The sequence below is a fragment of the Convolutriloba macropyga genome, chromosome 5, assembly GCF_964194025.1.
Source record: "Convolutriloba macropyga chromosome 5, txConMacr16.3, whole genome shotgun sequence".
Taxonomy (NCBI): domain Eukaryota; kingdom Metazoa; phylum Xenacoelomorpha; order Acoela; family Convolutidae; genus Convolutriloba; species Convolutriloba macropyga.
The window spans coordinates 5,664,372-5,692,311 of record NC_134472.1 but is presented as its reverse complement, the minus strand read 5'-3'; positions in this window follow the sequence as shown (position 1 = coordinate 5,692,311).

The following is a 27,940-nucleotide window of genomic DNA, read 5'->3' as shown; positions in this document are numbered from 1 at the left end:
TAAAGATAGTATTTTGAGTGCGAAATCTGACAACGTGTTAAGTACTTCTATCTCAGACCACCTAGAACGATAAATCCTTCTGCTTTAGAACCCATTTGGACTTTCCCACTCCTCCTTAGGCGCCCAATTGATTTGAACAAGTCCTTCACTATGTTGAAAAACACTTTTTGTTGAACTGTATAAATATCGTATTTTGAGCGCGAAATCTGACAACGTGTTAAGTACTTCTATCTCAGACCACCTAGAACGATAATTCCTTCTGCTTTAGGACCCATTTGGACGTTCCCACTCCTCCTTAGGCGCCCAATTGATTTGAACAAGTCCTTCACTATGTTGAAAAACACTTTTTGTTGAACTGTATAAATATCGTATTTTGAGCGCGAATTCTGACAACGTGTTAAGTACTTCTATCTCAGACCACCTAGATCGATAATTTCTTCTGTTTTAGGACCCATTTAGACTTTCCCACTCCTCCTTAGGCGCCCAATTGATTTGAACAAGTCCTTCACTATGTTGAAAAACACTTTTTGTTAAACTGTATAAATATCGTATTTTGAGGGCGAAATCTGACAACGTGTTAAGTACTTCTATCTCAGACCACCTAGAACGATAAATCCTTCTGCTTTAGAACCCATATGGACTTTCCCACTCCTCCTTAGGCGCCCAATTGATTTGAACAAGTCCTTCACTACGTTGAAAAACACTTTTTGTTAAACTGTATAAATATCGTATTTTGAGCGCGAAATCTGACAACGTGTTAAGTACTTCTATCTCAGACCAGCTAGATCGATCATTCCTTCTGCTTTAGGACCTATTTGGACTTTCCCACTCCTACTTAGGCGCTCAATTGATTTGAATATGTCCTTCACTATATTGAAAAACACTTTTTGTTAAACTGTACAAATATTGTATTTTGAGCGCGAAATCTGACAACGTGTTAAGTACTTCTATCTCAGACCACCTAGAACGATAATTTCTTCTGCTTTAGGACCCATTTGGACTTTCCCACTCCTCTTTAGGCGCCCAATTGATTTGAACAAGTCCTTCACTATGTTGAAAAACACTTTTTATTAAACTGTATAAATATCGTATTTTGAGCGCGAAATCTGACAACGTGTTAAGTACTTCTATCTCAGACCACATAGTTCGATAAATCCTTCTGCTTTAGGACCCATTTGGACTTTCCCACTCCTATTTAGGCGCTCAATTGATTTGAATAAGTCCTTCACTATGTTGAAAAACACTTTTTGTTGAACTGTAAAAATATCGTATTTTGAGCGCGAAATCTGACAACGTGTTAAGTACTTCTATCTCAGACCACCTAGAACCATAATTTCTTCTGCTTTAGGACCCATTTGGAGTTTCCCACTCCTCCTTAAGCGCCCAATTGATTTGAACAAGTCCTTCACTATGTTGAAGAACACTCTTTGTTAAACTGTATAAATTTCGTATTTTGAGCGCGAAATCTGACAACGTGTTAAGTACTTCTATCTCGGACCACCTAGAACAATAAATCCTTCTGCTTTAGAACCCATTTGGACTTTCCCACTCCTCCTTAGGCGCCCAATTGATTTGAACAAGTTCTTCACTATGTTGAAAAACACTTTTTGTTAAACTGTATAAATATCGTATTTTGAGCGCGAAATCTGACAACGTGTTAAGTACTTCTAACTCAGACCACCTAGAACGATAATTTCTTCTGCTTTAGGACCCATTTGGACGTTCCCACTCCTCCTTAGGGGCTCAATTGATTGGAACAAGTCCTTCACTATATTGAAAAACACTTCTTGTTAAAATGTATAAAGATAGTATTTTGAGTGCGAAATCTGACAACGTGTTAAGTACTTCTATCTCAGACCACCTAGAACGATAATTCCTTCTGCTTTAGGACCCATTTGGACGTTGCCACTCCTACTTAGGCGCTCAATTGATTTGAACAAGTCCTTCACTATGTTGAAAAACACTTTTTGTTAAACTGTATAAATATCGTATTTTGAGCGCGAAGTCTGACAACGTGTTAAGTACTGCTATCTCAGACCACCTAGAACGATCAATCCTTCTGCTGCAGATCCCACTTGGACTTTCCCACTCCTCCTTAGGCGCCCAATTGATTTGAACAAGTCCTTCACTATGTTGAAAAACACTTTTTGTTAAACTGTATAAATATCGTATTTTGAGCGCGAAATCTGACAACGTGTTAAGTACTTCTAGCTCAGACCACCTAGATCGATCATTCCTTCTGCTTTAGGACCTATTTGGACTTTCCCACTCCTACTTAGGCGCTCAATTGATTTGAATAAGTCCTTCACTATATTGAAAAACACTTTTTGTTAAACTGTATAAATATTGTATTTTGAGCGCGAAATCTGACAACGTGTTAAGTACTTCTATCTCAGACCACCTAGAACGATAATTCCTTCTGCTTTAGGACCCATTTGGACTTTCCCACTCCTCTTTAGGCGCCCAATTGATTTGAACAAGTCCTTCACTATGTTGAAAAACACTTTTTGTTAAACTGTATAAATATTGTATTTTGAGCGCGAAATCTGACAACGTGTTAAGTACTTCTATCTCAGACCACCTAGAACGATAATTCCTTCTGCTTTAGGACCCATTTGGACGTTGCCACTCCTACTTAGGCGCTCAATTGATTTGAACAAGTCCTTCACTATGTTGAAAAACACTTTTTGTTAAACTGTATAAATATCGTATTTTGAGCGCGAAGTCTGACAACGTGTTAAGTACTGCTATCTCAGACCACCTAGAACGATCAATCCTTCTGCTGCAGATCCCACTTGGACTTTCCCACTCCTCCTTAGGCGCCCAATTGATTTGAACAAGTCCTTCACTATGTTGAAAAACACTTTTTGTTAAACTGTATAAATATCGTATTTTGAGCGCGAAATCTGACAACGTGTTAAGTACTTCTAGCTCAGACCACCTAGATCGATCATTCCTTCTGCTTTAGGACCTATTTGGACTTTCCCACTCCTACTTAGGCGCTCAATTGATTTGAATAAGTCCTTCACTATATTGAAAAACACTTTTTGTTAAACTGTATAAATATTGTATTTTGAGCGCGAAATCTGACAACGTGTTAAGTACTTCTATCTCAGACCACCTAGAACGATAATTCCTTCTGCTTTAGGACCCATTTGGACTTTCCCACTCCTCTTTAGGCGCCCAATTGATTTGAACAAGTCCTTCACTATGTTGAAAAACACTTTTTGTTAAACTGTATAAATATTGTATTTTGAGCGCGAAATCTGACAACGTGTTAAGTACTTCTATCTCAGACCACCTAGAATGATAATTCTTTCTGCTTTAGGACCTATTTGGACTTTCCCACTCCTACTTAGGCGCTCAATTGATTTGAATAAGTCCTTCACTATATTGAAAAACACTTTTTGTTAAACTGTATAAATATCGTATTTTGAGCGCGAAATCTGACAACGTGTTAAGTACTTCTATCTCAGACCACGTAGTTCGATAAATCCTTCTGCTTTAGGACTCATTTGGACTTTCCCACTCCAACTTAGGCGCTCAATTGATTTGAATAAGTCCTTCACTATGTTGAAAAACACTTTTTGTTGAACTGTATAAATATCGTATTTTGAGCGCGAAATCTGACAACGTGTTAAGTACTTCTATCTCAGACCACCTAGAACCATAATTTCTTCTGCTTTAGGACCCATTTGGACTTTCCCACTACTCCTTAAGCGCCCAATTGATTTGAACAAGTCCTTCACTATGTTGAAGAACACTCTTTGTTAAACTGTATAAACTTCGTATTTTGAGCGCGAAATCTGACAACGTGTTAAGTACTTCTATCTCGGACCACCTAGAACAAAAAATTCTTCTGCTTTAGAACCCATTTGGACTTTCCCACTCCTCCTTGGGCGCCCAATTGATTTGAACAAGTTCTTCACTATGTTGAAAAACACTTTTTGTTAAACTGTATAAATATTGTATTTTGAGCGCGAAATCTGACAACGTGTTAAGTACTTCTATCTCAGACCACCTAGAACGATAAATCCTTCTGCTTTAGGACCTATTTGGACTTTCCCACTCCTACTTAGGCGCTCAATTGATTTGAATAAGTCCTTCACTATATTGAAAAACACTTTTTGTTAAACTGTATAAATATCGTATTTTGAGCGCGAAATCTGACAACGTGTTAAGTACTTCTATCTCAGACCACGTAGTTCGATAAATCCTTCTGCTTTAGGACTCATTTGGACTTTCCCACTCCTACTTAGGCGCTCAATTGATTTGAATAAGTCCTTCACTATGTTGAAAAACACTTTTTGTTGAACTGTATAAATATCGTATTTTGAGCGCGAAATCTGACAACGTGTTAAGTACTTCTATCTCAGACCACCTAGAACCATAATTTCCTCTGCTTTAGGACCCATTTGGACTTTCCCACTACTCCTTAAGCGCCCAATTGATTTGAACAAGTCCTTCACTATGTTGAAGAACACTCTTTGTTAAACTGTATAAACTTCGTATTTTGAGCGCGAAATCTGACAACGTGTTAAGTACTTCTATCTCGGACCACCTAGAACAAAAAATTCTTCTGCTTTAGAACCCATTTGGACTTTCCCACTCCTCCTTGGGCGCCCAATTGATTTGAACAAGTTCTTCACTATGTTGAAAAACACTTTTTGTTAAACTGTATAAACTTCGTATTTTGAGCGCGAAATCTGACAACGTGTTAAGTACTTCTATCTCGGACCACCTAGAACAAAAAATCCTTCTGCTTTAGAACCCATTTGGACTTTCCCACTCCTCCTTGGGCGCCCAATTGATTTGAACAAGTTCTTCACTATGTTGAAAAACACTTTTTGTTAAACTGTATAAATATTGTATTTTGAGAGCGAAATCTGACAACGAGTTAAGTACTTCTATCTCAGACCACCTAGAACGATAATTCCTTCTGCTTTAGGACCCATTTGGACTTTCCCACTCCTCCTTAGGCGCTCAATTGATTTGAACAAGTCCTTCAATATATTGAAAAACACTTCTTGTTAAAATGTAAAAAGATAGTATTTTGAGTGCGAAATCTGACAACGTTTTAAGTTCTTCTGTCTCAGACCACCTAGAACGATAAATCCTTCTGCTTTAGAACCCATTTGGACTTTCCCACTCCTCCTTAGGCGCCCAATTGATTTGAACAAGTGCTTCACAACGTTGAAAAACAGTTTTTGTTAAACTGTATAATTATCGTATTTTGAGCGCGAAATCTGACAACGTGATAAGTACTGCTATCTCAGACCACCTAGAACATTAAATCCTACTGCTTTAGGCCCCATTTGGACTGTCCCACTCCTCCTTAGGCGCCCAATTGATTTGAACAAGTCCTTCACTATATTGAAAAACACTTCTTGTTAAAATGTATAAAGATAGTATTTTGAGTGCGAAATCTGACAACGTGTTAAGTACTTCTATCTCAGACCACCTAGAACGATAAATCCTTCTGCTTTAGAACCCATTTGGACTGTCCCACTCCTCCTTAGGCGCCCAATTGATTTGAACAAGTCCTTCACTATATTGAAAAACACTTCTTGTTAAAATGTATAAAGATAGTATTTTGAGTGCGAAATCTGACAACGTGTTAAGTACTTCTATCTCAGACCACCTAGAACGATAAATCCTTCTGCTTTAGAACCCATTTGGACTTTCCCACTCCTCCTTAGGCGCTCAATTGATTTGAATAAGTCCTTCACTATATTGAAAAACACTTTTTGTTAAACTGTATAAATATCGTATTTTGAGCGCGAAATCTGACAACGTGTTAAGTACTTCTATCTCAGACCACGTAGTTCGATAAATCCTTCTGCTTTAGGACTCATTTGGACTTTCCCACTCCTACTTAGGCGCTCAATTGATTTGAATAAGTCCTTCACTATGTTGAAAAACACTTTTTGTTGAACTGTATAAATATCGTATTTTGAGCGCGAAATCTGACAACGTGTTAAGTACTTCTATCTCAGACCACCTAGAACCATAATTTCCTCTGCTTTAGGACCCATTTGGACTTTCCCACTCCTCCTTAAGCGCCCAATTGATTTGAACAAGTCCTTCACTATGTTGAAGAACACTCTTTGTTAAACTGTATAAACTTCGTATTTTGAGCGCGAAATCTGACAACGTGTTAAGTACTTCTATCTCGGACCACCTAGAACAAAAAATCCTTCTGCTTTAGAACCCATTTGGACTTTCCCACTCCTCCTTGGGCGCCCAATTGATTTGAACAAGTTCTTCACTATGTTGAAAAACACTTTTTGTTAAACTGTATAAATATTGTATTTTGAGAGCGAAATCTGACAACGAGTTAAGTACTTCTATCTCAGACCACCTAGAACGATAATTCCTTCTGCTTTAGGACCCATTTGGACTTTCCCACTCCTCCTTAGGCGCTCAATTGATTTGAACAAGTCCTTCAATATATTGAAAAACACTTCTTGTTAAAATGTAAAAAGATAGTATTTTGAGTGCGAAATCTGACAACGTTTTAAGTTCTTCTATCTCAGACCACCTAGAACGATAAATCCTTCTGCTTTAGAACCCATTTGGACTTTCCCACTCCTCCTTAGGCGCCCAATTGATTTGAACAAGTGCTTCACAACGTTGAAAAACAGTTTTTGTTAAACTGTATAATTATCGTATTTTGAGCGCGAAATCTGACAACGTGATAAGTACTGCTATCTCAGACCACCTAGAACAATAAATCCTACTGCTTTAGGCCCCATTTGGACTGTCCCACTCCTCCTTAGGCGCCCAATTGATTTGAACAAGTCCTTCACTATATTGAAAAACACTTCTTGTTAAAATGTATAAAGATAGTATTTTGAGTGCGAAATCTGACAACGTGTTAAGTACTTCTATCTCAGACCACCTAGAACGATAAATCCTTCTGCTTTAGAACCCATTTGGACTTTCCCACTCCTCCTTAGGCGCCCAATTGATTTGAACAAGTCCTTCACTATGTTGAAAAACACTTTTTGTTGAACTGTATAAATATCGTATTTTGAGCGCGAAATCTGACAACGTGTTAAGTACTTCTATCTCAGACCACCTAGAACGATAATTCCTTCTGCTTTAGGACCCATTTGGACGTTCCCACTCCTCCTTAGGCGCCCAATTGATTTGAACAAGTCCTTCACTATGTTGAAAAACACTTTTTGTTGAACTGTATAAATATCGTATTTTGAGCGCGAATTCTGACAACGTGTTAAGTACTTCTATCTCAGACCACCTAGATCGATAATTTCTTCTGTTTTAGGACCCATTTAGACTTTCCCACTCCTCCTTAGGCGCCCAATTGATTTGAACAAGTCCTTCACTATGTTGAAAAACACTTTTTGTTAAACTGTATAAATATCGTATTTTGAGGGCGAAATCTGACAACGTGTTAAGTACTTCTATCTCAGACCACCTAGATCGATAATTCCTTCTGCTTTAGGACCCATTTGGACGTTCCCACTCCTCCTTAGGCGCCCAATTGATTTGAACAAGTCCTTCACTATGTTGAAAAACACTTTTTGTTGAACTGTATAAATATCGTATTTTGAGCGCGAAATCTGACAACGTGTTAAGTACTTCTATCTCAGACCACCTAGATCGATAATTTCTTCTGTTTTAGGACCCATTTAGACTTTCCCACTCCTCCTTAGGCGCCCAATTGATTTGAACAAGTCCTTCACTATGTTGAAAAACACTTTTTGTCAAACTGTATAAATATCGTATTTTGAGGGCGAAATCTGACAACGTGTTAAGTACTTCTATCTCAGACCACCTAGATCGATAATTCCTTCTGCTTTAGGACCCATTTGGACTTTCCCACTCCTACTTAGGCGCTCAATTGATTTGATTTAGTCCTTCACTATATTGAAAAAGACTTTTTGTTAAACTGTATAAAGATAGTATTTTGAGTGCGAAATCTGACAACGTGTTAAGTACCTCTATCTCAGACCACCTAGAACGATAAATACTTCTGCTTTAGAACCCGTTTGGACTTTCCACTCCTCCTTAGGCGTACAATTGATTTGAACCAGTCCTTCACTATGATGAAAAACACTTTCTGTTAAACTGTATAAATATCGTATTTTGAGCGCGAAATCTGACAACGTGTTAAGTACTTCTATCTCAGACCACCTAGATCGATAATTCCTTCTGCTTTAGGACCCATTTGGACTTTCCAACTCCTACTTAGGCGCTCAATTGATTTGATTTAGTCCTTCACTATATTGAAAATCACTTTTTGTTAAACTGTATAAAGATAGTATTTTGAGTGCGAAATCTGACAACGTGTTAAGTACTTCTATCTCAGACCACCTAGAACGATAAATACTTCTGCTTTAGGACCCATTTGGACTTTCCCACTCCTCCTTAGGCGCCCAATTGATTTGAACAAGTCCTTCACTATATTGAAAAACACTTCTTGTTAAAATGTATAAAGATAGTATTTTGAGTGCGAAATCTGACAACGTGTTAAGTTCTTCTATCTCAGACCACCTAGAACGATAAATCATTCTGCTTTAGAACCCATTTAGACTTTCCCACTCCTCCTTAGGCGCACAATTGATTTGAACAAGTCCTTCACTATGTTGAAAAACACTTTTTGTTAAACTGTATAAATATCGTATTTTGAGCGCGAAATCTGACAACGTGTTAAGTACTTCTATCTCAGACCACCTAGAACGATAATTCCTTCTGCTTTAGGACAAATTTGGACTTTCCCACTCCTCCTTAGGCGCCCAATTGATTTGAACAAGTCCTTCACTATGTTGAAGAACACTTTTTTTAAAACTGTATAAATATCGTATTTTGAGCGCGAAATCTGACAACGTGTTAATCACTTCTATCTCAGACCACCTAGAACGATAATTCCTTCTGTTTTAGGACCCATTTGGACGTTCCCACTCCTCTTTAGGCGCCCAATTGATTTGAACAAGTCCTTCACTATGTTGAAAAACACTTTTTGTTGAACTGTATAAATATCGTATTTTGAGCGCGAAATCTGACAACGTTTTAAGTACTTCTATCTCAGACCACCAAGATCGATAATTTCGTCTGTTTTAGGACCCATTTGGACTTTCCCACTCCTCCTTAGGCGCCCAATTGATTTGAACCAGTCCTTCACTATGTTGAAAAACACTTTTTGTTAAACTGTATAAATATCGTATTTTGAGCGCGAAATCTGACAACGTGTTAAGTACTTCTATCTCAGACCACCTAGATCGATAATTCCTTCTGCTTTAGGACCCATTTTGACTTTCCCACTCCTACTTAGGCGCTCAATTGATTAGATTTAGTCCTTCACTATATTGAAAAACACTTTTTGTTAAACTGTATAAAGATAGTATTTTGAGTGCGAAATCTGACAACGTGTTAAGTACTTCTATCTCAGACCACCTAGAACGATAAATACTTCTGCTTTAGAACCCATTTGGACTTTCCCACTCCTCCTTAGGCGCCCAATTGATTTGAACCAGTCCTTCACTATGTTGAAAAACACTTTCTGTTAAACTATATAAATATCGTATTTTGAGCGCGAAATCTGACAACGTGTTAAGTACTTCTATCTCAGACCACATAGAACAAAAAATCCTTCTGCTTTAGAACCCATTTGGACGTTTCCACTCCTCCTTAGGCGCCCAATTGATTTGAACAAGTCCTTCACTACGTTGAAAAACACTTTTTGTTAAACTGTATAAATATCGTATTTTGAGCGCGAAATCTGACAACGTGTTAAGTACTTCTATCTCAGACCACCTAGAACGATAATTCATTCTGCTTTAGGACCCATTTGGACGTTCCCACTCCTCCTTAGGCGCCCAATTGATTTGAACAAGTCCTTCACTATGTTGAAAAACACTTTTTGTTAAACTGTATAAATATCGTATTTTGAGCGCGAAATCTGACAACGTGTTAAGTACTTCTATCTCAGACCACCTAGATCGATAATTCCTTCTGCTTTAGAACCCATTTGGATTGTCCCACTCCTACTTAGGCGCTCAATTGATTTGATTTAGTCCTTCACTATATTGAAAAACACTTTTTGTTAAACTGTATAAAGATAGTATTTTGAGCGCGAAATCTGACAACGTGTTAAGTACTTCTATCTCAGACCACCTAGATCAATAATTTCTTCTGTTTTAGGACCCATTTGGACTTTCCCACTCCTCCTTAGGCGCCCAATTGATTTGAACCAGTCCTTCACTATGTTGAAAAACACTTTCTGTTAAACTGTATAAATATCGTATTTTGAGCGCGAAATCTGACAACGTGTTAAGTACTTCTATCTCAGACCACCTAGAACGATAATTCCTTCTGCTTTAGGACCCATTTGGACTTTCCCACTCCTCCTTAGGCGCCCAATTGATTTGAAGAAGTCCTTCACTATATTGAAAAACACTTCTTGTTAAAATGTGTAAAGATAGCATTTTGAGTGCGAAATCTGACAACGTGTTAAGTACTTCTATCTCAGACCACCTAGAACGATAAATCATTCTGCTTTAGAACCCATTTGGACTTTCCCACTCCTCCTTAGGCGCACAATTGATTTGAACAAGTCCTTCACTATGTTGAAAAACACTTTTTGTTAAACTGTATAAAGATAGTATTTTGAGTGCGAAATCTGACAACGTGTTAAGTACTTCTATCTCAGACCACCTAGAACGATAAATACTTCTGCTTTAGAACCCATTTGGACTTTCCCACTCCTCCTTAGGCGCCCAATTGATTTGAACCAGTCCTTCACTATGTTGAAAAACACTTTCTGTTAAACTATATAAATATCGTATTTTGAGCGCGAAATCTGACAACGTGTTAAGTACTTCTATCTCAGACCACATAGAACAAAAAATCCTTCTGCTTTAGAACCCATTTGGACGTTTCCACTCCTCCTTAGGCGCCCAATTGATTTGAACAAGTCCTTCACTACGTTGAAAAACACTTTTTGTTAAACTGTATAAATATCGTATTTTGAGCGCGAAATCTGACAACGTGTTAAGTACTTCTATCTCAGACCACCTAGAACGATAATTCATTCTGCTTTAGGACAAATTTGGACTTTCCCACTCCTCCTTAGGCGCCCAATTGATTTGAACAAGTCCTTCACTATGTTGAAGAACACTTTTTTTAAAACTGTATAAATATTGTATTTTGAGCGCGAAATCTGACAACGTGTTAAGTACTTCTATCTCAGACCACCTAGAACGATAATTCTTTCTGCTTTAGGACCCATTTGGACGTTCCCACTCCTCCTTAGGCGCCCAATTGATTTGAACAAGTCCTTCACTATGTTGAAAAACACTTTTTGTTAAACTGTATAAATATCGTATTTTGAGCGCGAAATCTGACAACGTGTTAAGTACTTCTATCTCAGACCACCTAGATCGATAATTCCTTCTGCTTTAGGACCCATTTGGATTGTCCCACTCCTACTTAGGCGCTCAATTGATTTGATTTAGTCCTTCACTATATTGAAAAACACTTTTTGTTAAACTGTATAAAGATAGTATTTTGAGCGCGAAATCTGACAACGTGTTAAGTACTTCTATCTCAGACCACCTAGATCAATAATTTCTTCTGTTTTAGGACCCATTTGGACTTTCCCACTCCTCCTTAGGCGCCCAATTGATTTGAACCAGTCCTTCACTATGTTGAAAAACACTTTCTGTTAAACTGTATAAATATCGTATTTTGAGCGCGAAATCTGACAACGTGTTAAGTACTTCTATCTCAGACCACCTAGAACGATAATTCCTTCTGCTTTAGGACCCATTTGGACTTTCCCACTCCTCCTTAGGCGCCCAATTGATTTGAAGAAGTCCTTCACTATATTGAAAAACACTTCTTGTTAAAATGTGTAAAGATAGAATTTTGAGTGCGAAATCTGACAACGTGTTAAGTACTTCTATCTCAGACCACCTAGAACGATAAATCATTCTGCTTTAGAACCCATTTGGACTTTCCCACTCCTCCTTAGGCGCACAATTGATTTGAACAAGTCCTTCACTATGTTGAAAAACACTTTTTGTTAAACTGTATAAATATCGTATTTTGAGCGCGAAATCTGACAACGTGTTAAGTACTTCTATCTCAGACCACCTAGAACGATAGTTCCTTCTGCTTTAGGACAAATTTGGACTTTCCCACTCCTACTTAGGCGCTCAATTGATTTGAATAAGTCCTTCACTATATTGAAAAACACTTTTTGTTAAACTGTATAAATATCGTATTTTGAAGGCGAAATCTGACAACGTGTTAAGTACTTCGATCTCAGACCACCTAGAACCATAATTCCTTCTGCTTTAGGACCCATGTGGACTTTCCCACTCCTCCTTAGGCGCCCAATTGATTTGATTTAGTCCTTCAGTATATTGAAAAACACTTTTTGTTAAACTGTATAAAGATAGTATTTTGAGTGCGAAATCTGACAACGTGTTAAGTACTTCTATCTCAGACCACCTAGAACGATAATTTCTTCTGCTTTAGGACCCATTTTGACATTCCCACTCCTACTTAGGCGCTCAATTGATTTGAATAAGTCCTTCACTATGTTGAAGAACACTCTTTGTTAAACTGTATAAACTTCGTATTTTGAGCGCGAAATCTGACAACGTGTTAAGTACTTCTATCTCGGACCACCTAGAACAAAAAATTCTTCTGCTTTAGAACCCATTTGGACTTTCCCACTCCTCCTTGGGCGCCCAATTGATTTGAAGAAGTCCTTCACTATATTGAAAAACACTTCTTGTTAAAATGTATAAAGATAGTATTTTGAGTGCGAAATCTGACAACGTGTTAAGTACTTCTATCTCAGACCACCTAGAACGATAATTCCTTCTGCTTTAGGACAAATTTGGACTTTCCCACTCCTCCTTAGGCGCCCAATTGAATTGAACAAGTCCTTCACTATGTTGAAAAACACTTTTTGTTAAACTGTATAAATATCGTATTTTGAGCGCGAAATCTGACAACGTGTTAAGTACTTCTATCTCAGACCACCTAGAACGATAATTCCTTCTGCTTTAGGAGAAATTTGGACTTTCCCACTCCTCCTTAGGCGCCCAATTGAATTGAACAAGTCCTTCACTATGTTGAAAAACACTTTTTGTTAAACTGTATAAATATCGTATTTTGAGCGCGAAATCTGACAACGTGTTAAGTACTTCTATCTCAGACCACCTAGAACAATAATTTCTTCTGCTTTAGGACAAATTTGGACTTTCCCACACCTCCTTAGTTGCCCAATTGAATTGAACAAGTCCTTCACTATGTTGAAAAACACTTTTTGTTAAACTGTATAAATATCGTATTTTGAGCGCGAAATCTGACAACGTGTTAAGTACTTCTATCTCAGACCACCTAGAACGATAATTCCTTCTGATTTAGGACCCATTTGGACTTTCCCACTCCTCCTTAGGCGCCCAATTGATTTGAACAAGTCCTTCACTATGTTGAAAAACACTTTTTGTTAAACTGAATAAATGTCGTATTTTGAGCGCGAAATCTGACAACGTGTTAGGTACTTCTATCTCAGACCATCTAGATCGATAATTCCTTCTGCTTTAGGACCCATTTGGACTTTCCCACTCCTACTTAGGCGCTCAATTGATTTGAATAAGTCCTTCACTATGTTGAAAAACACTTTTTGTTAAACTATATAAATATCGTACTTTGAGCGCGAAATCTGACAACGTGTTAAGTACTTCTATCTCAGACCACCTAGATCGATAATTCCTTCAGCTTTAGGACCCATTTGGACTTTCCCACTCCTACTTAGGCGCTCAATTGATTTGAACAAGTCCTTCACTATGTTGAAAAACACTTTTTGTTAAACTGTATAAATATCGTATTTTGAGCGCGAAATCTGACAACGTGTTAAGTACTGCTATCTCAGACCACCTAGAACAATAAATCCTTCTGCCGCAGATCCCATTTGGACTTTCCCACTCCTCCTTAGGCGCCCAATTGATTTGAACAAGTCCTTCACTATGTTGAAAAACACTTTTTGTTAAACTGTATAAATATCGTATTTTGAGCGCGAAATCTGACAAGGTGTTAAGTACTTCTATCTCAGACCACCTAGAACGATAATTCATTCTACTTTAGGAGCCATTTGGACTTTCCCACTCCTCCTTAGGCGCCCAATTGATTTGAACAAGTCCTTCACTATATTGAAAAACACTTCTTGTTAAAATGTATAAAGATAGTTTTTTGAGTGCGAAATCTGACAACGTGTTAAGTACTTCTATCTCAGATCACCTAGAACGATAAATCCTTCTGCTTTAGAACCAATTTGGACTTTCCCACTCCTCCTTAGGCCTCCAATTGATTTAAACAAGTCCTTCACTATGTTGAAAAACACTTTTTATTAAACTGTATAAAGATCGTATTTTGAGCGCGAAATCTGACAACGTGTTAAGTACTTCTATCTCAGACCACCTAGATTGATAATTCGTTCTGCTTTAGGACCCATTTGGACTTTCCCACTCCTCCTTAGGCGCTCAATTGATTTGAACAAGTCCTTCACTATGTTGAAAAACACTTTTTGTTAAACTGTATAAAGATAGTATTTTGAGTGCGAAATCTGACAACGTGTTAAGTACTTCTATATCAGACCACCTAGAACGATAAATCCTACTGCTTTAGAACCCATTTGGACTTTCCCACTCCTCCTTAGGCGCCCAATTGATTTGAACAAGACCTTCACTATGTTGAAAAACACTTTTTGTTAAACTGTATAAAGATAGTATTTTGAGTGCGAAATCTGACAACGTGTTAAGTACTTCTATCTCAGACCACCTAGAACGATAAATCCTTCTGCTTTAGAACCCATTTGGACTTTCCCACTCCTCCTTAGGCGCCCAATTGATTTGAACAAGTCATTCACTATGTTGAAAAACACTTTTTGTTAAACTGTATAAATATCGTATTTTGAGCGCAAAATCTGACAACGTGTTAAGTACTTCTATCTCAGACCACCTAGAACGATAATTCCTTCTGCTTTAGGACCCATCTGGACTTTCCCACTCCTACCTAGGCGCTCAATTGATTTGAATAAGTCCTTCACTATATTGAAAAACACTTTTTGTTAAACTGTATAAAGATAGTACTTTGAGTGCGAAATCTGACAACGTGTTAAGTACTTCTATCTTAGACCACCTAGAACGATAAATCCTTCTGCTTTAGAACGCATTTGGACTTTCCCACTCCTCCTTTGGCGCCCAATTGATTTGAACAAGTCCTTCACTATGTTGAAAAACAATTTTTGTTAAACTGTATAAATATCGTACCTTGAGCGCGAAATCTGACAACGTGTTAAGTACTTCTATCTCAGACCACCTAGAACAATAATTCCTTCTGCTTGAGGACCCATTTGGACCGTTCCACTCCTACTTAGGCGCCCAATTGATTTGAACAAGTCCTTCACTATGTTGAAAAACACTTTTTGTTAAACTGTATAAAGATAGTGTTTTGAGTGCGAAATCTTACATCGTGTTAAGTTCCTTTTTCTCAGACCACCTAGATCGAAAATTAACTCTGTACAACGCAGGAAAAAACCCACTCAGTGGGTGCACACTAGACTCAAATAATTGCTTAGCCTCACCACAGGAGGCTGAAGAGCACTCGGTGAGTGCTGACACACGACCTAAATAATTGCCTTGCTTGGTCACAGGCGGTCTTGAGCAAAAGAAAAAAACAAAGACACGCACTGCTCAAGCCGTCACTGTGTTGCCCAAGAAAGAGCGCTGCACCGCAGCACTGCTACAAAAAGAACAAGGCACTCGGTGAGTGCTCACAGGACTCAAACAATTGCAGCGCTTCATCACAGGAGGCTCAGAGCAAGCACAAAAAAAGCTCAGGCCATCACTGTGAGCGCTGAAAAGCAAAGAGAGCTCAACGTGCAAACTCACCGTTTGAAGGTTGAAGACAGCTGTTGTTGCGCCAAACAAGCAAACAAATGCTCTGAAAGAGAGCTTTTAGTCTAACATGAAAAGAAACATAAACACAGAGAAACACACCGAAACGCACCGAAACGCAACGAAAGACGCCCGCAAAACTCGTCCGCACCGCGCGTACGTCCCCATCCCTGAGGTGAACCAAAGCGCAGAGGGGGGAGCCGACTAACCGGCGTCTCAACGGGACAGGGGGGAGGTGCACCCCATTGGGCGAAACGCCCTCACCTTAGATTAATAGTATACATAAGTAATAAGGGGAGAGAAGATCAACCCCTCAACCAATATGGCTGAAAATTGGAGTAGAGTTTTCCCACATTATATGGGGACTACAGTGCTTATACTGGTACCCCAAAACAACATTTTCTCATTTTCCCAAGGAAATTACATGATTTTGGGAATATATTCACGGGGGTTGGGGGGGGGGGGGGGGGGTCACTTGCAGAGTGAAAATTGACCCCCTAGATCTCGGAAAACCGTATACAAAAAATATATGGGGAGAATCCCCATTACAAATGGAGTTGAACAAGCCTATTCGTGCAGTCAAAGTCTTGATTTTCACCATTTCACATGTAGAAACGTGAAATGTACCAGTCACTAAAAGGTCAAAATGACCTTATGTGTCGAGGCCAATTTCTCAAAAACGGCTGAAAGAAACAAAACGCCATTTACACGGATTCAAGTACGGCTCACGCTGAGTTCAAATCAACAAACGGACCAAAAATCGGTTCACTCTACGAGGAGATATTTCAACATAAAGGTACCGTACCAAATGTCAAAATCGACCAAGTACGGCTCATGTGTCGCTAAAATTCACCATCTGGACTTCATAAAACTACATACAAAATTTTTATGGGAAGACTCCCCACTAACTAGGGGATTCTAAAACACTAAGATTTGTAACATAGTTCGAAGCTTCAAGGTGTGTCAATGGTGTCAACGGATGGTGTCAACCGCTTCTGGGGCTAAAATCGAGGGCAAGTTTCCCGGCCAATTTCTCAAAAACGGCTGCACAAAATCAAACAGCCTTGAGATACGCATCATATTAAAAAATGAGCACAATCGGTACATTCTTCCAGGAGATATAGCAATTATAAGGTACCGTACCAAATGCCCAAAAAAGCGAGGTGACCGATGTTCGGAGCCAAAGTTCAACGCCTGAACTACATAAAACACCATACAAAATATATATGGGAAGACTCCCCACTAACTGGGGATTCTAAAACACTAACATTTATTGGGGAAACTCGGGTGTTTTGTTGTACCGAAAATTGGGTCACCCAGAATAGCCCGAAAATTCGACCTATTTCAACTTTGTACATTAATAACTTTTTGATTAGGCCGATTTGGGAAACCAACTAAACACTGCAAGCAAGAGGGGTTCAGTGCTAACCAAAAGCGACCACTTCCGTTTAATTTGGTCCAGTACTTTAGCAGATATTAACAAATTAGTGTTCTGTACCCCATTTTTTGGGCTAAAATCGAAGCCCAAGATCTCCGGAACCGACGTAAAACAACGTGAAACAGCGTTCTCGGCGTATTTGTGGGTGTAATTCTGGTCCACTTCCACGTTCTAGGTCACGGCAAACCTTCATTGTGAGGTGGGAAAAAATTTCCCACCTCACCATGAAGGATATGATGTTTTGTGTGTTTTGACATAAAACAACATCCAAAGAAATTTGATGAAATCGTGAAAAAAGAAAAATTATTGAGTTAACCCCATTTATTGGTACAATTAGCTTCAATAACTTAAATACTGTCCAGAAAACGCAAAAAGCACGCCTAAAAAATTTTTTATTTGCAAAAAAACACCACTTCACTCATTCATTTGGTCAAATTACCTATTTCGACTACCAAGTTTCACGTTTCGCTGCAATAAACCATCAAAACTTGTGCAAAAATGTTTAAATATGTTTATAGTGATACTTCCCATCAACTGAGCAATCTGAAACACTATAATTTTTAATCTTGACACTAAAATTTCAACATTATTTCACCGCCGAAATAGCGGAAAATGGCCGAAAATCGAGGTTTGGCGCATACAGAGCAAAAATTGACCACTCCAACTCCGTAAAACCATATAGAAAATGTATATGGGGATACGCCCCACTAACATACAAATCCAACGAACCCATATATGTAGGGATGCTATGTTTTTTTGAGGCACATAATTTTGGGGAACATCAATATCACTAAAAAAATGGTGACTTTTTTTTTCAAATTTACCAATCAATTACTTTTTCACCACGCCTATTTAGGACAGCACCTAAACAGCAAATGCAAGGGGGTTACAGCGTAGGAAAAATAAGCCTACGCCTGAAAAAATTGATAGAGTATTTTAGAAGATATGAGCATATTACTGAATTGTACCCCTTTCTTTGAGCTAGAAGCAGAGCCCGAGTTCTGTAGAAATCAAGCATAACTGAGTAGAACAGCCAAGCTAACGTGTTTTGTGGTTAAACTTAGGTCCACATAGTAGTTCTTCGTCACGGCAAGCCTTCATGGGGAGGTGGGAATAAATTCCACCTCTCCATGAGGCTATGAGGTTTTGAGTTGTTTGACAAAATGCAACACACACACACAGAAAACTGTTGAAATTTTCAAAAATGAAAACTTGTTGAATTAACTATTACCACCGCCAACATTGGCTTCAAGGACAAGGAAATGGTGTAGACAATGCAATTTAATCAGGGAAAGGACGTATCATTGAATATTTAACATTCCATCTACAAAGACAGAAAAAAACGGCTTCGATGACTTGCAACAAAATAACACACTAAAAGGCAAGTGCCGATTAACCAATGATAAAGGAGAGCTCGCCCATTACTGATTTTAATGAAATGCGTGTTTGCTCACAGAAATTAAAGCAATACTTATGCAGAAATTGCACAATTTCTGAAAAACAACGTTGCTTTTGTTATTTCGTCCAAGAAAATGTTCTTAGAAACCACGCAAGACTGAGTAGCTAATCAATTGAAAACTGGTTTCCAGATGTCTAAAATGATGTCTGTTTAGAGGCTTATTTAATCAAAAATCTGATGCTGATTAGCAGAAAAGCCAAAGGATTGAGAGAAGTCAGTTGGTTAACAGAATGTACCAAATGGAATAATTTCTCTGCCGTTTCACGTTTCGCTAAAATACAACATCAAAACGTGTATAGAATTAGTACAATGAGTATATATATAAAAATACTCCTCATTAACTGAGCAATATAAAACACTACAATTTATAATCTTGACCTAAAAAATTCAACTGTTCTATGTCACTGCCGAAATAACCGAAAATGGCCGAAAATCGAGGTTCGGCGCATACAGAGCAAAAATTGACCACTCCAACTCCGTAAAACCATATAGAAAATGTATATGGGGATACGCCCCACTAACATACAAATCCAACGAACACATATATGTAAGGAAGCTATGGTTTTTGGGGCACCCAATTTTGGGGAACACCAATATCACTAGAAAAATGGTGACTTTTTTTTCAAAATTACCAAACAATTACTTTTTTACTACGCCGAATCAGGGTAGTAGAATTAAAGAAAAAACCAGAGGGTTACAATACCAACAAAAAGTTACAATAAGCCTATGCTGGTAGAGTTTTGCTTAGCACTTGACCACTTATCAACAAAACAACTAATTGTACCTCTATCAATCTGAATCTGAAAGAAAAATGGAAGCTACATTGGGACCATATGTCGTTACTGCTTCTATAATAGTGTGTTCCAGTTCTCCAGAGATCTATTTTATGCATGTATATTAGTTTTTTTATAGGTATATTTAATATCTAAGGAAGAGAGATTGGATTCATGTTGATCCACTTTAAAACCACTGCGTTTCCTGTTGTTATGATTTAAAGAAATTAAAGTCTCTTTAAACCGTTTTCCTGAAACTTCAGGGTTAATATTCACTTCAGACACCCCAAATGGCTCCAAAATACTTGTTCGATCTAGAAGCATCAGTAGGGCTGAAGAGTAGGAAGTCTTTATTTTAAACTTAACCGTAACTTTGCGAAACTTAAGAAACGACAGGATATAGTTCAAAAAATGTTTGTTTTTGTCCCATATATTTTGTAAAGAGCCCTGCTTCGGAAACATCTACCTAAAATTAACAATCAAACTTAAATTCGACGGGCAGGGTTTTGAAGCAGTGCTTATGTTTGAAAATGAATTCAGTTCGAATTAAGAAGAATAACAATCTGATTCTGAAAGACTTTAAATAAATGGAAGCTAAATGAGGACCATATGTCGTTACCGGTTCTATATATGTGTAACCCAGTTTTCCAGAGATCTATTTGATGCAGCAATAATTGTTTTTGATTTAATATATAAGGAAGAGAGATTGGATTCATGCTGATCCACTTTAAAACCACTGCGTTTCCTGTTGTTATGATTTAAAGAAATTAAAGTCTCTTTAAACCGTTTTTCTGAAACTTCAAGATTAATATTCAGTTCAGACACCCCAAATGGCTCCTAAATTACTTGTTCGATCTAGAAGCATCAGTAGGGCTGAAGAGTAGGAATTTTTTATTTTAAACTTAACCGTAAATTTGCGAAACTTAAGAAAACGGCAGGACATAGTTCAATAAATGTTTGTTTTGTCCCATATATTTTGTAAAGAGCCCTGTTTCGGAAACATGTACCTAAAATTAACAAACAAACTTAAATTCGACGGGCAGGATTTTGAATCAGTGCTTATGTTTGAAAATGAATTTAGTTCGAATTAAGAAGAATAACAATCTGATTCTGAAAGACTTTAAATAAATGGAAGCTAAATGAGGACCATATGTCGTTGCCGGTTCTATATATGTATAATCCAGTTTTACAGAGATCTATTTGATGCAACAATAGTAGTTTTTGATTTAATATAAAAGGAAGAGATATTGGATTCAAGTTGATCCACTTTAAAACCACTGCGTTTCCTGTTGTTATGATTTAAAGAAATTAAAGTCTCTTTAAACCGTTTTTCTGAAACTTCAGGACTAATATTCACTTCAGACACCCCAAAAGGCTCCTAAATTACTTGTTCGATCTAGAAGCATCAGTAGGGCTGAAGAGTAGGAATTCGTTATATTAAACTTAACCGTAAATTTGCGAAACTTAAGAAAACGGCAGGACATAGTTCAATAAATGTTTGTTTTGTCCCATATATTTTGTAAAGAGCCCTGTTTCGGAAACATGTACCTATATTTAACAAACAAACTTAAATTCGACGGGCAGGATTTTGAATCAGTGCTTATGTTTGAAAATGAATTTAGTTCGAATTAAGAAGAATAACAATCTGATTCTGAAAGACTTTAAATAAATGGAAGCTAAATGAGGACTATATGTCGTTGCCGGTTCTATATATGTATAATCCAGTTTTCCAGAGATCTATTTGATGCAGCAATAGTAGTTTTTGATTTATTATAAAAGGAAGAGATATTGGATTCAAGTTGCTCCACTTTAAACCACTGCGTTTCCTGTTGTTATGATTTGAAGAAATTAAAGTCTCTTTAAACCGTTTTTCTGAAACTTCAGAATTGATTTTCAATTCAGACAACCCAATTGGCTTACAAATTACTTGTTCGATCTAGAAACATCAGTAGTGCTGAAGAGTGGGAAACCTTTATATTAAACTTAACTGTAGCTTTGCTAAAATTAATAAACGGCAGGAAATAGTTCCATAAATGTTTGTTTTGTCCTCTATACTTTCTAGAGAGACCTATTTCGGAAAGAAGCACCTAAAACTAACAGGCAAACTCCAGTTCGACGGACAGGGTTTTGAAGCAGTGCTTATGTTGGAAAATGGAATTAGTTCGAATTAAGAAGAATAACAATCTGATTCTGAAAGACTTTAAATAAATGGAAGCTAAATGAGGACCATATGTCGTTACCGGTTCTATATATGTGTAACCCAGTTTTCCAGAGATCTATTTGATGCAGCAATAATTGTTTTTGATTTAATATATAAGGAAGAGAGATTGGATTCATGCTGATCCACTTTAAAACCACTGCGTTTCCTGTTGTTATGATTTAAAGAAATTAAAGTCTCTTTAAACCGTTTTTCTGAAACTTCAAGATTAATATTCAGTTCAGACACCCCAAATGGCTCCTAAATTACTTGTTCGATCTAGAAGCATCAGTAGGGCTGAAGAGTAGGAATTCTTTATTTTAAACTTAACCGTAAATTTGCGAAACTTAAGAAAACGGCAGGACATAGTTCAATAAATGTTTGTTTTTTCCCATATATTTTGTAAAGAGCCCTGTTTCGGAAACATGTACCTAAAATTAACAAACAAACTTAAATTCGACGGGCAGGATTTTGAATCAGTGCTTATGTTTGAAAATGAATTTAGTTCGAATTAAGAAGAATAACAATCTGATTCTGAAAGACTTTAAATAAATGGAAGCTAAATGAGGACCATATGTCGTTGCCGGTTCTATATATGTATAATCCAGTTTTACAGAGATCTATTTGATGCAACAATAGTAGTTTTTGATTTAATATAAAAGGAAGAGATATTGGATTCAAGTTGATCCACTTTAAAACCACTGCGTTTCCTGTTGTTATGATTTAAAGAAATTAAAGTCTCTTTAAACCGTTTTTCTGAAACTTCAGGACTAATATTCACTTCAGACACCCCAAAAGGCTCCTAAATTACTTGTTCGATCTAGAAGCATCAGTAGGGCTGAAGAGTAGGAATTCGTTATATTAAACTTAACCGTAAATTTGCGAAACTTAAGAAAACGGCAGGACATAGTTCAATAAATGTTTGTTTTGTCCCATATATTTTGTAAAGAGCCCTGTTTCGGAAACATGTACCGATATTTAACAAACAAACTTAAATTCGACGGGCAGGATTTTGAATCAGTGCTTATGTTTGAAAATGAATTTAGTTCGAATTAAGAAGAATAACAATCTGATTCTGAAAGACTTTAAATAAATGGAAGCTAAATGAGGACTATATGTCGTTGCCGGTTCTATATATGTATAATCCAGTTTTCCAGAGATCTATTTGATGCAGCAATAGTAGTTTTTGATTTATTATAAAAGGAAGAGATATTGGATTCAAGTTGTTCCACTTTAAAACCACTGCGTTTCCTGTTGTTATGATTTAAAGAAATTAAAGTCTCTTTAAACCGTTTTTCTTAAACTTCAGAAATGATTTTCAATTCAGACAACCCAATTGGCTTACAAATTACTTGTTCGATCTAGAAACATCAGTAGTGCTGAAGAGTGGGAAACCTTTATATTAAACTTAACTGTAGCTTTGCTAAAATTAATAAACGGCAGGAAATAGTTCCATAAATGTTTGTTTTGTCCTCTATACTTTCTAGAGAGACCTATTTCGGAAAGAAGCACCTAAAACTAACAGGCAAACTCCAGTTCGACGGACAGGGTTTTGAAGCAGTGCTTATGTTGGAAAATGGAATTAGTTCGAATTAAGAAGAATAACAATCTGATTCTGAAAGACTTTAAATAAAGGGAAGCTAAATGAGGACCATATGTCGTTACCGGTTCTTTATACGTAAAATCTAATTTTCCAGAGATCTATTTTATGCAGGAATAATATTTTTTGATTTAATATATAGGGAAGAGTGATTGCATTCGAGTTGATCCACTTTAAAACCACTGCGTTTCCTGTTGTTTTGATTTAAAGAAATTAAAGTCTCTTGAAACCGTTTTTCTGAAACTTCAGGATTGATATTAAATTCAGACAACCCAATTGGCTTACAAATTACTTGTTCGATCTAGAAACATCAGTAGGGCTGAAGAGTGGGAAACCTTTATATTAAACTTAACCGTAGCTTTGCTAAAATTAAAAAACGGCAGGAAATAGTTCCATAATGTTTGTCTTGTTATCTATACTTTCTAGAGAGACCAATTTCGGAAAGATGCACCTAAAATTAACAGGCAAACTTCAATTCGAAGGACAAGGTTTTGAAGCAGTGCTTATGTTCGAAAATGGAATTAGTTCGAATTAAGAAGAATAACAATCTGATTCTGAAAGACTTTAAATAAAGGGAAGCTAAATGAGGACCATATGTCGTTACCGGTTCATTATACGTATAATCTAGTTTTCCAGAGATCTATTTTATGCAGGAATAATATTTTTGATTTAATATATAGGGAAGAGTGATTGCATTCGAGTTGATCCACTTTAAAACCACTGCGTTTCCTGTTGTTTTGATTTAAAGAAATTAAAGTCTCTTGAAACCGTTTTTCTGAAACTTCAGGATTGATATTCAATTCAGACAACCGAATTGGCTTACAAATTACTTGTTCGATCTAGAAACATCAGTAGGGCTGAAGAGTGGGAAACCTTTATATTAAACTTAACCGTAGCTTTGCTAAAATTAAAAAACGGCAGGAAATAGTTCCATAATGTTTGTCTTGTTATCTATACTTTCTAGAGAGACCAATTTCGGAAAGATGCACCTAAAATTAACAGGCAAACTTCAATTCGAAGGACAAGGTTTTGAAGCAGTGCTTATGTTCGAAAATGGAATTAGTTCGAATTAAGAAGAATAAAAATCTGATTCTGAAAGACTTTAAATAAATGGAAGCTAAATGAGCACCATATGTCGTTACCGGTTCTATATATGTATAATCCAGTTTTGCAGAGATCTATTTTATGCAGGAATAAGAGTTTTTGATTTAATTTATAAGGAAGAGAGATTGGATTCATGTTGATCCACTTTAAAACCACTGCGTTTCCTGTTGTTATGATTTAAAGAAATTAAAGTCTCTTTAATTCGTTTTTCTGAAACTTCAGGATTGATATTCAATTCAGACAACCCATTTGGCTCACAAATTACTTGCTCGATCTAGAAACATCAGTAGGGCTGAAGAGGGGGAAACCTTTATATTAAACTTAACCGTAGCTTTGCTAAAATTAATAAACGGCAGGAAATAGTTCCATAAATGTTTGTTTTGTTCTCTATACTTTCTAGAGAGACCAATTTTGGAAAGATGCACCTAAAATAACAGGCAAACTTCAGTTCGGAGGACAAGGTATTGAAGCAGTGCTTATGTTGGAAAATGGAATTAGTTCGAATTAAGAAGAATAACAATCTGATTCTGAAAGACTTTAAATAAATGGAAGCTAAATGAGGACCATATGTCGTTACCGGTTCTTTATACGTATAATCCGGTTTTCCAGAGATCTATTTTATGCAGGAATAATATTTTTGATTTAATATATAGGGAAGAGTGATTGCATTCGAGTTGATCCACTTTAAAACCACTGCGTTTCCTGTTGTTATGATTTAAAGAAATTAAAGTCTCTTGAAACCATTTTTCTGAAACTTCAGGATTGATATTCAATTCAGACAACCAAATTGGCTTACAAATTACTTGTTCGATCTAGAAACATCAGTAGGGCTGAAGAGTGGGAAACCTTTATATTAAACTTAACCGTAGCTTTGCTAAAATTAATAAACGGCAGGAAATAGTTCCATAAATGTTTGTTTTGTTCTCTATTCTTTCTAGAGAGACCAATTTCAGAAAGATGCACCTAAAATTAACAGGCAAACTTCAGTTCGATGGACAAGGTTTTGAAGCAGTGCTTATGTTGGAAAATGGAATTAGTTCGAATTAAGAAGAATAAAAGTCTGATTCTGAAAGACTTTAAATAAATGGAAGCTAAATGAGAACCATATGTCGTTACCGGTTCTATATATGTATAATCCAGTTTTGCAGAGATCTATTTTATGCAGGAATAAGAGTTTTTGATTTAATTTATAAGGAAGAGAGATTGCATTCGAGTTGATCCACTTTAAAACCACTGCGTTTCCTGTTGTTATGATTTAAAGAAATTAAAGTCTCTTGAAACCGTTTTTCTGAAACTTCAGGATTGATATTCAATTCAGACAACCAAATTGGCTTACAAATTACTTGTTCGATCTAGAAACATCAGTAGGGCTGAAGAGTGGGAAACCTTTATATTAAACTTAACCGTAGCTTTGCTAAAATTAATAAACGGCAGGAAATAGTTCCATAAATGTTTGTTTTGTTCTCTATTCTTTCTAGAGAGACCAATTTCAGAAAGATGCACCTAAAATTAACAGGCAAACTTCAGTTCGATGGACAAGGTTTTGAAGCAGTGCTTATGTTGGAAAATGGAATTAGTTCGAATTAAGAAGAATAAAAGTCTGATTCTGAAAGACTTTAAATAAATGGAAGCTAAATGAGAACCATATGTCGTTACCGGTTCTATATATGTATAATCCAGTTTTGCAGAGATCTATTTTATGCAGGAATAAGAGTTTTTGATTTAATTTATAAGGAAGAGAGATTAGATTCATGTTGATCCACTTTAAAACCACTGCGTTTCCTGTTGTTATGATTTAAAGAAATTAAAGACTCTTTAAACCGTTTTTCTGAAACTTCAGGATTGATATTCAATTCAGACAACCCAATTGGCTCACAAATTACTTGTTCGATCTAGAAACATCAGTAGGGCTGAAGAGTGGGAAACCTTTATATTAAACTTAACCGTAGCTTTGCTAAAATTAATAAACGGCAGGAAATAGTTCCATAAATGTTTGTTTTGTTATCTATATTTCTAAAGAGACCAATTTCGGAAAGATGCACCTAAAATTAACAGGCAAACTTCAATTCGAAGGACAAGGTTTTGAAGCAGTGCTTATGTTGGAAAATGGAATTAGTTCGAATTAAGAAGAATAAAAATCTGATTCTGAAAGACTTTAAATAAATGGAAGCTAAATGAGGACCATGTGTCGTTACCGGTTCTCTATATGTATAATCCAGTTTTGCAGAGATCTACTTTATGCAGGAATAAGAATTTTTGATTTAATTTATAAGGAAGAGAGATTAGATTCATGTTGATCCACTTTAAAACCACTGCGTTTCCTGTTGTTATGATTTAAAGAAATTAAAGTCTCTTTAAACCGTTTTTCTGAAACTTCAGGATTGATATTCAATTCAGACAACCCAATTGGCTCACAAATTACTTGTTCGATCTAGAAACATCAGTAGGGCTGAAGAGTGGGAAACCTTTATATTAAACTTAACCGTAGCTTTGCTAAAATTAATAAACGGCAGGAAATAGTTCCATAAATGTTTGTTTTGTTATCTATATTTCTAAAGAGACCAATTTCGGAAACATGTACCTAAAATTAACAAACAAACTTAAATTCGACGGGCAGGATTTTGAATCAGTGCTTATGTTTGAAAATGAATTTAGTTCGAATTAAGAAGAAAAACAATCTGATTCTGAAAGAGTTTAAATAAATGGAAGCTAAATGAGGACCATACGTCGTTACCGTTTCTCTATATGTATAATCCAGTTTTGCAGAGATCTACTTTATGCAGGAATAAGAATTTTTGATTTAATTTATAAGGAAGAGAGATTAGATTCATGTTGATCCACTTTAAAACCACTGCGTTTCCTGTTGTTATGATTTAAAGAAATTAAAGTCTCTTTAAACCGTTTTTCTGAAACTTCAGGATTGATATTCAATTCAGACAACCCAATTGGCTCACAAATTACTTGTTAGATCTAGAAACATCAGTAGGGCTGAAGAGTGGGAAACCTTTATATTAAACTTAACCGTAGCTTTGCTAAAATTAATAAACGGCAGGAAATAGTTCCATAAATGTTTGTTTTGTTCTCTATACTTTCTAGAGAGACCAATTTCGGAAAGATGCACCTAAAATTAACAGGCAAATTTCAGTGAGAAGGACAAGGTTTTGAAGCAGTGCTTATGTTGGAAAATGGAAATAGTTCGAATTAAGAAGAGTAACAATCTGATTCTGAAAGACTTTAAATAAATGGAAGCTAAATGAGGACCATACGTCGTTACCGTTTCTCTATACGTATAATCCAGTTTTCCAGAGATCTACTTTATGCAGGAATAAGAGTTTTTGATTTAATTTATAAAGAAGAGAGATTGGATTCATGTTGATCCACTTTAAAACCACTGCGTTTCCTGTTGTTATGATTTAAAGAAATAAAGTCTC